The sequence below is a fragment of the Mercenaria mercenaria genome, chromosome 12 (assembly GCF_021730395.1).
Source record: "Mercenaria mercenaria strain notata chromosome 12, MADL_Memer_1, whole genome shotgun sequence".
Taxonomy (NCBI): Eukaryota; Metazoa; Mollusca; class Bivalvia; order Venerida; family Veneridae; genus Mercenaria; species Mercenaria mercenaria.
This window is the reverse complement of record NC_069372.1, coordinates 54,938,412-54,952,367: the sequence shown is the minus strand read 5'-3', so window position 1 is coordinate 54,952,367 and position 13,956 is coordinate 54,938,412. Positions and strand designations below refer to the sequence as shown.

General features: G+C 36.9%; 1 protein-coding gene across 6 annotated transcripts in view; it reads left to right on the top strand.

Annotated features, from left to right (window-relative positions):
* The window catches only part of LOC123533375 (sulfotransferase 1A2-like), a 107,360-nt gene that overhangs the window by 41,754 nt on the left and 51,650 nt on the right, over positions 1 to 13,956 (top strand). For 2 of the 6 annotated variants that reach the window (XM_053520117.1, XM_053520111.1), the window contains exon 1: positions 10,000 to 10,146. The exons of 1 other annotated variant lie outside the window; for it this stretch is intronic. The gene's annotated coding sequence lies outside the window, so the exon portion shown is untranslated. Of the gene's footprint in view, positions 1 to 9,999; positions 10,147 to 10,252; positions 10,390 to 13,956 lie in introns of those variants that run through there. 3 more of the 6 variants (XM_053520118.1, XM_053520112.1, XM_053520113.1) reach the window with 3 other exon arrangements.

The following is a 13,956-nucleotide window of genomic DNA, read 5'->3' as shown; positions in this document are numbered from 1 at the left end:
ACTGGTCTGAGAGGAATCTTTTCATACATCTCATGGTGAACAATATTACACCAATTTTCAAAAGCTTTGTTAATATCAGTTTGGGTTCGATATCCTTGTTCTCATTCAGAGATATAATAATGTTAATTTGCCCAATTACTGCTCCAACATGCATGTACATTCCAAACGCCCTGTTCTTATCTAATGTACCACCCCTCCTCCTACATAAATGTTGATATTTTCTCTAACTATAAACGCGCTGTCTCCGGTCTTACAGACAGGTGTTATTTTGATCCAGAGACCGGAGTCGGTACGTGGAGATGGAAATACTTTTATTTATCAAAACGAATATGATATCTTTCTAAACGGAATCGATCCTACCGATTTTCGCGATATACCGAATGAGATATATATTATCGATTTAACAATTGTGTCCCGGCACGTGCACAGAGCGTCTGACTTCGGATTGTTTGGAAGAATATGCTTTTTCCTTGTGCCAAATATGGGAAGGGCCGTTACTGATGTAAGAACTTGTAGCCCGAACCATTTGCTTATTTTCTTGGCTGTACATGTACACTTTTCTTCTTTTTCTTCTTCTTGGCGTTCACCGCCTTCACTGTCACCCCTGATCCAGCATTGAAGGATGCCGTCTTCTTCAGGTCCTCCTTCTTGCCGTGCACTTTGGTCTTCGTTTGGGTGCTGTTTGGACACACACTTTTTCTTTGGTTTTCCAGACGTGGACATCTCTGCAGAATGTGCTTAGCAGTTTGCTGTTCTAGGCCAAAGTGGCACATCGGAGAAGGAGAAAATTTAAGCTTTGTGCACATGTGGACATTTAACCTTTTATGTCCTGGCTAAGCCTAAAGATGATGACTTGTTCCCATCTGTCTAGTAGGTGGTAGTCATCCTTTGTCAGTGCTTTGATCATTGTCACCTTCTCCTCGTGAGTAATGACATTTTGTGGCTGGTTATCTTTAGCTCCAAGCTTGGCTAATCTGTCTGCATTCTCATTTCCAGGTACACCACAGTGTGCAGGTATCCATTGTAAGGACACAACTCTTGTTTTGCATAGACTGAACAGTGCCCTGGAGATGGATGTTTGTTTGGAATTTTTCAGTGCTTGGAGTACTGACAGTGCATCCGTGAAGATAACCACGTTGGGGCAGCTCTCTGGAGACTCCTCAGTGATTTTAAATTTGCTTGTTTGATGGCCTCAACCTCTGTCTGTAGTTGGTACAGTGCCTTCGGTTTGCGATACTATTGTCTCTGATCTTCCCGGGGTTTAAACAGTATGAAGATGCCAGGCTTCTCCGTTTTTTATTGCAGTGGGCTTGACCCGTCGGTTGTAACGTGTCCATGTCTCTGACGGATTTTGGTCTTGGATCATGGCCTGTGTAAAGGATAGCTTGGTCATTTCATCTGAAGTACCAGGGGGGAAGACCAGGAACATTGCTGTATATAGTCAGGTTGGATTGGTCATATTTCCATGGTTCTGGTAGATCTTGAACAGTGAAGGGAGTAGTGGGTTGTCCAAGATGCTCTGCAAAGGTTTTGTTGAGCTTCTTGGCTTCAAATGCAAAGCTGCCTCTTTTTAAACGATTTTTTGTAAGCCCTTCAAGCCCTTTCATGGGATGATCTGGCAGGTATTGGAATTTTCTGGTTTGTGCCAGAGTTTTGGACTCTCTTCTCTCGGCAAGTGGAGGGATGGCAGTAGCGTCTTCCATGGCCTTAATGGGTGTTGATTTCAATGCGGTGATGATTCTGAGAGCCTGATTTTACACCTTGTCTAACCCTCTGCTGATTTGTCTTAGTCGTGCTATCCAAGCTGAGACCCTTTACTCTAGTGGGTTGAGGGTCCCAAGGTATACGTCTTGAGTATGTTTTCGTGTGCCCCCCATGTTTGTACCAGCAAGTTTCCGTAGAAGGGGAAAGTTTTTCGTGCCTTCCCTTCTGCATTGGTTAGATGTGCCTTCCATGTAAGGCGCCTGTCGAACTTTTACTGCTAGATTTTGTTCCTCCTCCACTTCTGCAAGTGGGGTGTCACAAATCCTAATATAGCCAGCATCTGTCTGCTTTGATGGACGGGTGAAAACAGGGTTGTGCAGGACTTCTCAGTGTTGCCTGAACAAACCATTCTTCTCCCCAGGTGAAAGCCTGTCTGTGGCTTCTTGCATCCTGTAGTTAGCAGTTGTTGCATATTCCTCTGAGCCCCCAAAGCACCAAATCATCCGGGTTAAAGAGCAGCTTTGACTCCTCTTGGAAGTTCAGCCGCCAGATCACTGATGAAGAGAAGAAAGAGAGTAGGAGAGAGATTCCTCCTTGGGAAACTCCATGTCTCTAAAAAAACTTATGACTAGAGGTTCCTCAGGTTCACTGTAGCCCTTCGGTTGAAGAGATAGGACTTTAATCCATCTGTACATGGTGCCTCCAACACCTTTCCCTCCGTAGTTTACTAAAAGACCCCCCCAAACCCATACTTGTCAAATGCTCTCTGAATTTGGGTTTCAACCCATGTCACTAAAGAAACCTTTTTTTTGCCTGAAAGGCATTTTGATTTCTTGCGAAAGGGTATGTTGTTCGATCCTCTGTTGACCGGAATGCCCGAAGCCAGCCTGTTGGGGGGCCCAAGATATTGTTAGCTTCCAAGTACCACTTCATGCGTTGGTTTATGTGCTTTCCATGGTCTTCCCCACTGTGCTGGTGGACTAATAGGCGAAAGCTGGCTACTTTCTTTTTGACCTTTCCACGTTTTAGGATAGGTGCCATGATCGCCTCCCTCCAGACATGTGGAAGTTTTCCCTCCTTCCAGCTCAGACTGAAGACATCTAGAAGTGTTTTTCGTAGCAAAACTTCCCATATGGGTCAGCATCTCATTGGTGAAGTGGTCTGGTCCTGGTGATTTCTTAGCCTTGAGCTTCTTCAGTGCTGTAAGAAGCTCATTTAGTGTAAGGCTTGCTTCCATCACTTCTTCCTTGGACTTTTTGGATCTTCTCTCTCTTTCCTCCCTTCTAACTTCTCTTTGCAGTCCTCTGTTGACTGTTATGTTGCTTACTTTTTTTGTAGTTTTCAGCAAACTTATTTTCAGCCCGTTTTTCCCGTCAGCAGAGAACCATTTCTTCTACAGATTTTAGTGCCTCTTTCGCCATCCGCCTTCATGATTTAATTGCCGCCCTAGTTTCCAAAGCTTTGGGACTGTCTCTTTCCAAATTTAAGTGAGGCAGTTTTTTCTTTCCAGCTCTCTCTTCTGGCCTGGATCTTTGTTCTCGAAATTGGCCTTACCTTTTAGAGTTTTTTTGTTGTTGGTTTGGGACGAATGTGTTTTTAGCCTCTCGCCTGGCTTCTGATAACTCCTCCTGAAGGCCCTCTTGATCCTTGTTCCAGTATTGCTTGTAATCTCTCCTGGAACCTCTATGAATACATTTTGGCTCCCTGGAGAGGGCTGCATTGAAGTCCTTTGTGGCTTTGTTGATGTCGCTGCCTTCAGTGCGATTCTGTCTGCATGTTTCATCTGTACGCTCTCTGTATTTTTTCCAATCAGCATTTGTGTAGTTCCAACGAGGTAAGCTTTGTTCCTGTATGGTCCTATATTGCAAGGTGAGGTAAACAGGATGGTGATCGCTACCGCCTAGTTGCTGTCCTACTTCTCTTGCAATATTCTTGTGGATGTCTTCAGTGCAGATGCCAACGTCTGGAATAGAAAGTGTCCTGGTCGTCGGGCTTGTTGATCAGCAACAAGTTGTGATCATCTTGCCAGGACTCTACCTCTTCTCCACGCCTGTCTATGTGGTCATATCCTCAGCTCTGTGAGTGGCTTTGAAGTCGCCAATGACTAGGAAGTTTGAGTCCTGCACTGGGATCGTGTCAAGGGATAGAGGTTTGTCATTTGGGGTGTAGAGGTTGACAACATTTAACTCCACATCTCTAAGTTTTAGACGTAACACCTGATACTCGGAGTCATCCATGTGCACGGTGATCTGCGTTGCTGCTATGTTGTTTTTCACTAGTGTTAGGATTCCCCAACCTGTTACAACGGAAGCACTGGTAGCCTCTAACCTTGAAGGATTTTTCCTCGCGTGAGATATTTACTATCGAATTAAAAAATGTGTCCTTCCGTACTGTCATTAGACAGTTCTTTTCGAATCTCACGGAATGAGTTAAAGTCGGATCGATTCCCGATTTAATCATACCAATAAATATCGTAAAAATAGCGTGTGTTTAGCAGATCTCAATAATAAATCAAAAAAACAATTTAAACGCACTGACTTATACCTTTCATTTCACCATATTGTATATCATATGTTTATTTAGAACTGTAAGAAGTTTCATTAAAATCTACATTGTAGAAAAAAATCTGGCCGCGAAAATGCTATCAAAATTGGGATTTTCCCATTAACGCTTATTTATATGAAAGCTTGTGAGGTCTAAATTTTTCAAACCAGTGTAGCAAAAATCAAACACACGACCCTCGTTTTTATTTATCAGATTTTCTGAGTATATTTACGGGTGGTAAACGCGCAGTCCAATTCCCACTGGGAATACGCTAAAAATGGGTTGCGCGACTTCCGGTGCTGGAGTTGCGCGTCAATATATACAAATCGAGGTAAGTGGGTTTTTGTTTTTGTAATAATAACACATTTACGATTGTTTTCGAAAAAGCAAAACGCTTTCGACACAAAATGAATAAAGATCATTGTGTGAAATACCAACTTATTAATTTAAGAATCAGCTCTGTTATCACGAAAAACGCTGCTGGCTCGAACTGTCAAAAGATGAAATCATGAAAAAAGCCAATTTTTAACTCTCGTGCCTTCTTTCTGGAAATGTGACGCTTATAATGATCAAAACGTGTAAAACAGTCATGAATATTTCTACACTTGAATGAATGTTGCTTTTGGGGGAAAGATTGGCAAAAAAATAATCGGGAATGGGGTTGCGCCCCGGGGAATGGGGTTGCGCCCGGGAACGGAGTTGCGCGTATACTTATAATACATTTGTGTATATGAGCAACTCGATTATTTTTGTCAATAGGTTCCCCGTAAGCAGGATTTGAAGCAAATAATTTTGATATTCGTTACTTTTTTAACTGTTTCAGTTATCATAAAAAGCATCAAATGTCCTCAGAATAGGCATATGAGGTCAGAAACGTCCATTTTTGTTGATTACATACTTTTTTCACGCTTCTTGTCGCCTGAGTTTTTGTGATAATAGAGCCGAATCATAACTTACAAACCAGATATTCTACACATATGATGTATTATCATATTTGTGTCGAAAAGCATTTTGCTTTTTTCGAGAAAATTTATTCCTGTCTCATACTAAGCAAAATCATAACTTCCCATACCTCAATTTCGTCTTTTTTTTACGCGCAACACTAGCACCGGACGTTGCGCAACCCATTTTAAGCGTATTTCCCAGCGGGAATGGATTGCGCGTTTAAATCAAGGTTTAATCAGGAAAAAAGAATAACCGAACGTGCAGAACCACACCCTATAAACGACTGTATTTCCCCTCTTCCTCTTGCGAGTGATCAAAACAATAAACTGACATCTAAACGTTGAAAAACAGCATTTTAAAGTGACTGATTTGCTTTAAAGGTATATATATTTACATTTTATTAGAACCTGAACATGACTTGTTTCTGTATATAATGTGCTAGTCTGATGACAGGTAGAATTATAGCAAAAAACTCGATTGAACACTGATTTTGTCGAGAAATTATACACTGTCAGCGTCAAAAGTACTTATTTTCTTGCTTGAAGAATGACCTATATGTAAATTCCACTGTTTCATGGATAAAGAAACAAAACTAGTTTGGTAAAATGAAATAAAACCATTGATAATACTCGAATTTTGTTTATAACCGTAAAGGAAAGAAAATTCAATGCTATTTCCTGACTGTATGCATGCTTGCTTAATTTCTGTACAAGTGCTTGTGAGTTTGGTATAAAGACTGTATGCTGTTTGTGAGTGACTTCTTTAAAAAAAATCGGCGTTTCCTATGCGCCTGTAGTATTTCTCATATTAGAACCCGCAAACAATGTTTGAAGGAGGGTGGTATAAAGCAGTCACCATGCGGTCTGTTTGTCGATCTGTTTGTATATGTGTCCTCATATATTTAGTCGTGCAATTTCTTAAATTGCTATTGCACCTACTTTCTCAAAGTTTTCATACAAACATCGGCCATATGTAGTTAATGTCCACTTATTACTTTCCTTTTTCTTTTTAAAGTTACACTTAAAGGGTGAAACATGGTCTGTGTTTCGTATCAGTGCCATAACGTCTTAATGCATTAAGGGATTTTGAAATAACTTGACACAAATGTTCACCATCATGAGACCGTAATGCGACAATGTTCTCATACAAGACTATATTTTCTAGAATTTCAAACCAACTAATATATAATCGAAACTGCAATTAATAACATGCGAGAATATGAACAGTAAATGGGTGAAGGGGCGCGAGATTAAATCTACTAATCCTTTGTGGATCGCTTTCTTGACAGCGTCGCACAGTAATCAGCTTTATTTTAGTTTTGTCTTTGTATTTGCCATAAACACATGAACTTTAACATGAACCTTGTCTTATTTACTGAAAATACATTCTGCGAATGAAATAAGTCCCCATTTTACAAGCAAGTGCCATTAGAGGAAAAAATGAGGTCTATTACCTCACCTGAGCAAGAGTGCTCTAGAAGAGCTTTTGTGACTACCCTGTGTCCGTCGTCTGTCGTTGTCGGGTATTTTTCCCCGATATCTGGAGTAATGGTGTTACTTACCTTTGTACAAGAAATAAGGGTAGCATTAATAACCCTGACAATTACAGGGGCATACCTATATTAAGCTGTTTTGGAAAGTTGTTCACATCTTTATAAAAACACTAGGTTAAACACTTTTGAGGTCAATAACATATTGTGTGAAGACAGGCTGGTTTTAAAAAACATATAGCCCTATTGATCATATATTTTCTTTAAAATTGTTAATAGATATGTATTTGTAAATATAAAAAACGAACTGTGCTTTGTGGATTAACCAAATTTCCCCTCAACTCAGTCAACCGTATTGCTCTGTGGCGAAGATTCTAAGTTAAAATATTGATGGTAAATGTTTTAAAATTATTCTCAAATGTATGATAAAGCGAAGTCATGTGTAAAATCAAACAATACTCTGTCTGATTTTTTTTTGTGATACAGGAGTTAGACAAGGTGAAAATCTCTTTCCTATTCTATTTTCTTTATTCTGGAATGATTAATAGCTTTTTGTCTAGTAAATTTCATGGTCTTCAGTTATTTTTCTGATAATGCTAGTCATATATTAAGTGATAACGATTTTGAAGTTTTCTTCTTCAAGTTATATTAGCTATTATATGCTGATGACACAGTCACCTTAGCAGAGCCCCCTAATGACTCCAGTCAGCTCTTAATGCTATGTCAGAGTATTGCACCTCATAGGGGCTAAAGTTGTCATATTTTGGAAAAATAAGAGAGGTATACGTAATGCTTAAGTATTTCAATTTGAGAGTGGTAATATTTTAGAAATTGTTGACTACTTCTCATACCTAGGTATTCAATTTTCATTCAATGGCAAGTTCGGTAGAACTGAGGCTCATTAGTTGATCAAGCACGCAAAGCTATGTTTGCAGTTTTTAGTAAATTCAGGAAGTTGTTTTTAACTATTTTTTTGCAGTTGCACCTTTCCGATACCATGGTTACTCCTATTGTCTTGTACGGCTCAGAGGTAGGGGGGAGGGGTTGAAAATTTAGATATTGTTGAATATATTTCAGTTGAAATATATAAAACTTATTTTAAATTTGAAGCAGAGTACCCCTAATAACATGTTGTATGGTGATCTTAGTATTTTACCGCTTTCGAGTCGTATTAAATGTAGAGTGTTAACTTTTTGAGTAAGTTAATAAACTCAAAGGAAAATAAAATTTGTAATATTTTGTACAGAACTTCTCTCATTGTCTCACAGACGAAACAAGAAATTTAACTGGTTATGTTATTTTAAAGACATTCTTGATTCTCTTGGTATATCTAATTAGTCGTTAGATCAGAAGATTCGCTCTTGTAACTCCTTCAAAATGTTGTTAACACTTGAATTAAAAATCAGTTTATACAAAACTGGAACTATTCAGTTAATAACCTAGCAAATGTTTAAATTATAGATGTATAAACACGAATTTGTATTTGTAAAATATTCAAGCTTTTACCTTTTGACCTTAGCATTTCACTTTGTAAATTCAGATGCATGAATCATGTTGCCAATTGAAAAAGGTAGATTTGAAAACAATACAGGAGAACAAAGTATTTGTCATTTGTGTAACAGTAACATATTTAGGAGATGAATTTCCTTTTTATTACAAAGATATATGTCAATGTTGATAACAAATGTAATATATTTTTTCTGTCAATATAATATTCATCAAATTTTATTTAATATATAGATGAATATTATTTTAAATATCCAGATACTCTCAAATTTTCTGACCTTACGAACAATTACAATAAGAATACTTTGTTAAAACTGGCTGTTTCCTGTAAGAAAATTATGTCTGCTTTTAGATAAATAGTTAGTTTTCGTCCTCCACATCATCAGTTACTTCTGCAACGAGGTTTTACATGTCAATCTGATTTTGTTACTATGACTTGTTATTGTTTACAATGTTTGTCAGAGGCCCTTATGAGCATTGACTTGATTAATAAATTGTAAACTGTAAAAAGCAATGAAAACGACCAAATCCGCAAGGACATATTCCTGGCGTGTGTGCGTTATCACTATCAAATGAAAAACTATTTCTAACATGAGAAATAGGGGTAAATCTTGACAGTCAGTAAACATGACGGCTGTATTTGTAACGATAACATGTTTATTTTATTATTGAGAAACGGGGTTAAACCATTAGGCCATTCAGCTATTTTGTGCTGCTTTTGAATCTTGTTGACTGATTCACCATGAAGTTAACTCTGAATTACTAATAAGGACTTAATCGACTTTTCGATAATATATTCGTTATCCTTTTCTATTTATACGTTCATCCGCAGGATACTTGCGGGTGAAATAGTTTTGTTTGTTGTTTTTAAATCAGAGGATCATTTTCCTGCAGACGGACAGACAGAGGGGGTCAACCTATAGTCCTCTCCTGTCTTATCTCACTGATATTTTGAAATCGTAAGGTAACATTACTTTGTGTGATTTCCATAGGAATCGACGATTAATTTTTTGCAAGACATGGTAGGGACCTTGTGTATACATTCAGTTTCTAATTCGTATTTCATGATAGTATATGTGTGTAAAGCCAACTCTGAACACTTGCATGTAAACGATGCTGAAACATTCAATTAATTATTTAATTAAGTAGGATAGCGAGTCACAGACACTCGAATCCAACACCCCCAATGGATTAGTATAAGTATCGCATGGGGGTGGGGTATTGGTTCGACTTTTAAATGACATTATAAACATGACGACTGATCAGAAGAAACAATTTTGTATGCATACTTTTTATTTCATTTACGCATTTTAAGGACATAAATCGCCTTTTGTAATCGCAAGATGGAATACAGTATCACTCGCAAATACGAATTCAGATCAAATATCAAAATTGGCAAGCCGGCATACAGTAAATGTTTTTCACCGACTAGAGAAAATTAATTTCATTCAAAAACGCAACAGAAACAAAACATTTTATTTACATACATTTATGGAGTATGCATACTTATTACAGAAAACATGATGGATAAATTTGGGTTACAAATCAATCTGGCGTGATATTCATCAATTTCGTGACTTGGTCGAGAGAATTTTCATGCAATGAGTGTGATCAGTCAACATTTTTTAAACATTATCTGTCAGTTGCATTTATTATATCATAATTTTCACATATTTATGTTAGACTTATCGTTTAACTTAAATACACATACAGTGTAAAGTCAAATAATGAATTTAATGACGATTCTTACCTTTTCCGTGTCATTTTATTGTTTTGATCACTCGCAAGAGGAAGCGGGGGATACAGTCGTTTATAGGGTGTGAGAACTACCTTTACGCGATAACAGCTACAACCCAACAGTAGATATATATCGCCGAGTTATAAATAGAACAGTTTATTTATTTTTGTACACGTTGTACAAAGATTATAATTTTATGAAGGTTTAAGATACACACAAGGTAAGTTATCTTTTTCTGTTTATACATAGTAAAATTAAGTATACCATTACATATGTGTAATGCAAACATAGGCGGTTTAAACAGGATATATGCGTTTGATTTCTCACTATTATATACATAGAAAGTGTACATGTATATAACAGTGAGAGTGAATAAAAGGTGGTTCAGCAGTTATCAGTCTCCATTACGCCATTATTATATTCGACTGAGAGACTTTTTATAGATCTATTAGTGTAATATAAAGTAAGAAACATTTTCTATATGGGCATATGTATTGAAGGATCGCATATATTTTTGAAAATATTAATTTGTTTGCGTTCTTTATTAAAACATCTTATTTCAGTTGAAAAACTGCAAATCATGTACAATACAGAATGTTCAAACTGATGAGTTATTACAAAACGCTTCTATATTTTAAGTTATTGAACCCTAGGTTCGTCTGTTAGACACGTTGAATATAGGTACTTTTTATTTAATACTGTGAACGATTTACTTATATTAAGAAAATAGTTTTCCTTTAATTTGATGGAATGACAGTGTCACACTGGCCATAGCTTTATCAGATCAAGTGGTTCCAACGTTGTTTGAATGGTGAATTTTACGCCAATCAGGTGGAGAAATATGGCCGATACTACAAATTTCCGGTATTAAAAGTATGATTTAAAGGAATTTCTACCCGTAAAATAACGGATCAAATGAAAACGATGGGTGCACCTGGAGCGCAAATGTGTCTATGTTTTAGCACATGTGTCCATTTAGCTGAGATTTGTGCCGTTTATTCAAACACTTCTGTACAGTCCGGCGGGGGAAGGAGATTTTTGACAGTTTTTGACAATATCGCCTCAAATGTTGTGTTTATCGGGGAAAAAGTAACTGTTAAAACACTTTTTTATGTAAAGGGCTACATCTTAAAACAAAGCGTGTGTATTTTCGTAGATTTATTCAGAGTTGTTTCTGAAAAATCGGCAGAAAAACCTAATGCAACGCCGTTTCGAGTGGTCGCTATGCAACGCAATCAAGTGGATACCGTTCTGTGTCTTACTTGCGAAGTCTTATCCGTCTTAAAAACAGTCATTAAGGCCTAACAATGAATAAATTAGAGAGTTTTATATCATTATAATAATCCCGCCATTTCTAATACATTGTACTTTTACATTTTTATGCTCGCTTAACATTTAACATATTTTTGTGGACATTGTCAAGAACATCAACACAAAAAACATAAGCAAGGATGAACACCGAACAATATCGTAAAGTAAATAATAGTATTAGTTCGTTAAAACAAGAACCCTTTCACTGATATTTATCTCCTCCGCGAATGGTACTGAACAGCATACCAAAGGCGGATTGACTCTTTAAAATCAGTATAGATACAGTTGGTAAATTTTAGTCCTTTAAAACCAATACATTTGCAATTTCATTACTGTTGTGCATTTAAGCTGTTCATACAAAATAAATAAATTTGGTCCATGATAAAAGTATTGATCAGTTGTTTGTATATATTTTCATTCATATTCCTGGTGAAACGTTCATTTATTTCAGAGAGATAAATCACAGAGACCGTTAAAATTTGGGCAGGGGAAAAGACAAGATTTTCTTTTTGTCCTCCATAAAACAGAAACGACATAATAAAACTCTATGGTCGCCGTTCAAAAATGAAAATACAAATGAAATACAGACACCAATAAAAAAAACGGACCAGCAATTCTAAGAGAGACGTGTCACCAAGCAAACGATTAAAAGCGTTTTCTCTATGTGCTCAAAGTGAATAAAAAGCACACACAAAAAACCCCGAAAATTTGCTAATTCCAACTTCAAGCACCAAAATATCAAGAAAAAAACCCTGTTCACAATAAGGAATTAGAAGAAAGAGTTTATCTGATGAAATGTTTGAAGAAATTAACAAAGGAAGAGACAGATTTTTTAGATATAGACATTGCAAGCGACAAGGCTGTCCTGAGACAACTTTCTGAGCAAAAGATACATTATTTTACAATATTTCTGACTCTTATCAAATCGAATAAGTACCCCTTGGCAAACATCGATTTTCTTCTTTAGTTACAGACAGTTAAATAGTACAACTGGGACACGTCTCTCTTAGTATTATTGCTAGTCCGTTTATTTCTTTCATGGGGTCTGTATTTCATTTTATTTTCATTTTGAAAGGCGACCATAGAGGTTTATTACGTCGTTTCTGTTTTATAGAGGACAAATAAAATTTTGTCTTTTTTCCCCGGCAATTTAACGTTTTCTGTGATTTATCTCTCTGAAAATAAATGAAGGGTACACCAGGAATATGAATGAAAATGTGTACAAACAACTGATCAATACTTTTATCATGGACTAAACATTATTTATTTTGTATGAACGGCTTAAATGCACAGCAAATCAGTAATGAAATCGCATTGTATTGGTTTAAGGGACTAAAAAGTAACCAACTGTTTCTATACTGATTTAAAAAGTCAACCCGCTTTTGGCATGCTGTTCAGTACCATTCGTGGGTGAGATAGATATCCTTGCACTGGTTCTTGTTTAAACAAACTGTAACTATTATTTACTAAATGATCTTGTTCGATGTTCATCCTTGCTTTATGTTTTTGTGTAGATGTTTTTGACAGTGTCCGCAAAAAATATGTAAAATGTTAAGCGAGCATAAAAATGTAAAAGTACAATATATTAGAAAGGCGGATCATTATAATGATATAAAACTCTCTAAATTTATTCATTGTTAGCCTTTAATGACTGTTTTTTAAGACGGATAATACTTCGCAAGTAAGACACAGAACGGTATCCACTTGATTGCGTTGCATAGCGACCCACTCGAAACGGCGTTGCATCAGGTTTTCGGCCGATTTTTCAGAAACAACTCTGAATAATTCTATGAAAATACACACGCTTTGTTTTAAGAGGTAACCCTTTACATAAAAAGAGTTTAAACAGTTACTTGCTGCCGCTAAACACTATATTTGAGGTGATATTGTCAAAAACTGTCAAAAATCTCCTTCCCCCGCCGGACTGTACAGAAGTGTTTGAATGGCCGCCAATTTTAATTTGCCACGGACAATAATTGGCAAAAACGTCAAGTACTTCTACAAAAGCTTTGAACTTTTAAATGGTACTGAATGATAGCCCATATCATCCATATAGCAGCCAACAACTTTCATCATTCTAGTCTTATTATTTCAATAAATATTGCTATTATAATATTCTGTTTCCCATGGGAAATGGCCGATTTCCTATGGGAAACGGTCATTTCCCATGGGAAAATGGCTTTCCCATGGGACGGTTGTTTTCCCATGGGAAACATTTGGGAAATCTTTCCATCGGAATTCCCATGGGAAAACCCTTTTTTTTTTTATTTTCATATAAACAATCAGATAAACATCATAGCTGTTTTATAAAAATACTTTTATAGCACTGGCTAGTTTATTTGTTTGATAAAAAGATAATTTAGTTTCCCAGGGAAAGAATTCCTTTTGGGGAAACCCATAGGAAATTGTTCCCTTGGGAAAAGTTTCCCATGGAATGCTTTCCTGTAGGAAACTGTTCCCAAGGGAAGCGTTTCCCATGGGAATGCGTTCCAATAGGAAATATTTTCTGTATGAATTTTTTCCCCAGTGAAGAGTTATGCAAAAAATGTAGCCAGCCCGCTTAGTTCGAAAGTGACAGCGCAAATCTACAGATCGCGTGGTCGTGAGATCGGTCCAGGGCGAGGCGCCATCCGCACTATCTTCTCCATGACGATTTGATTATAGACATTGTGTCTAAAAGCGGAAGTGTTATAAATTTAATCCTTTTTAGGCTTGCTAA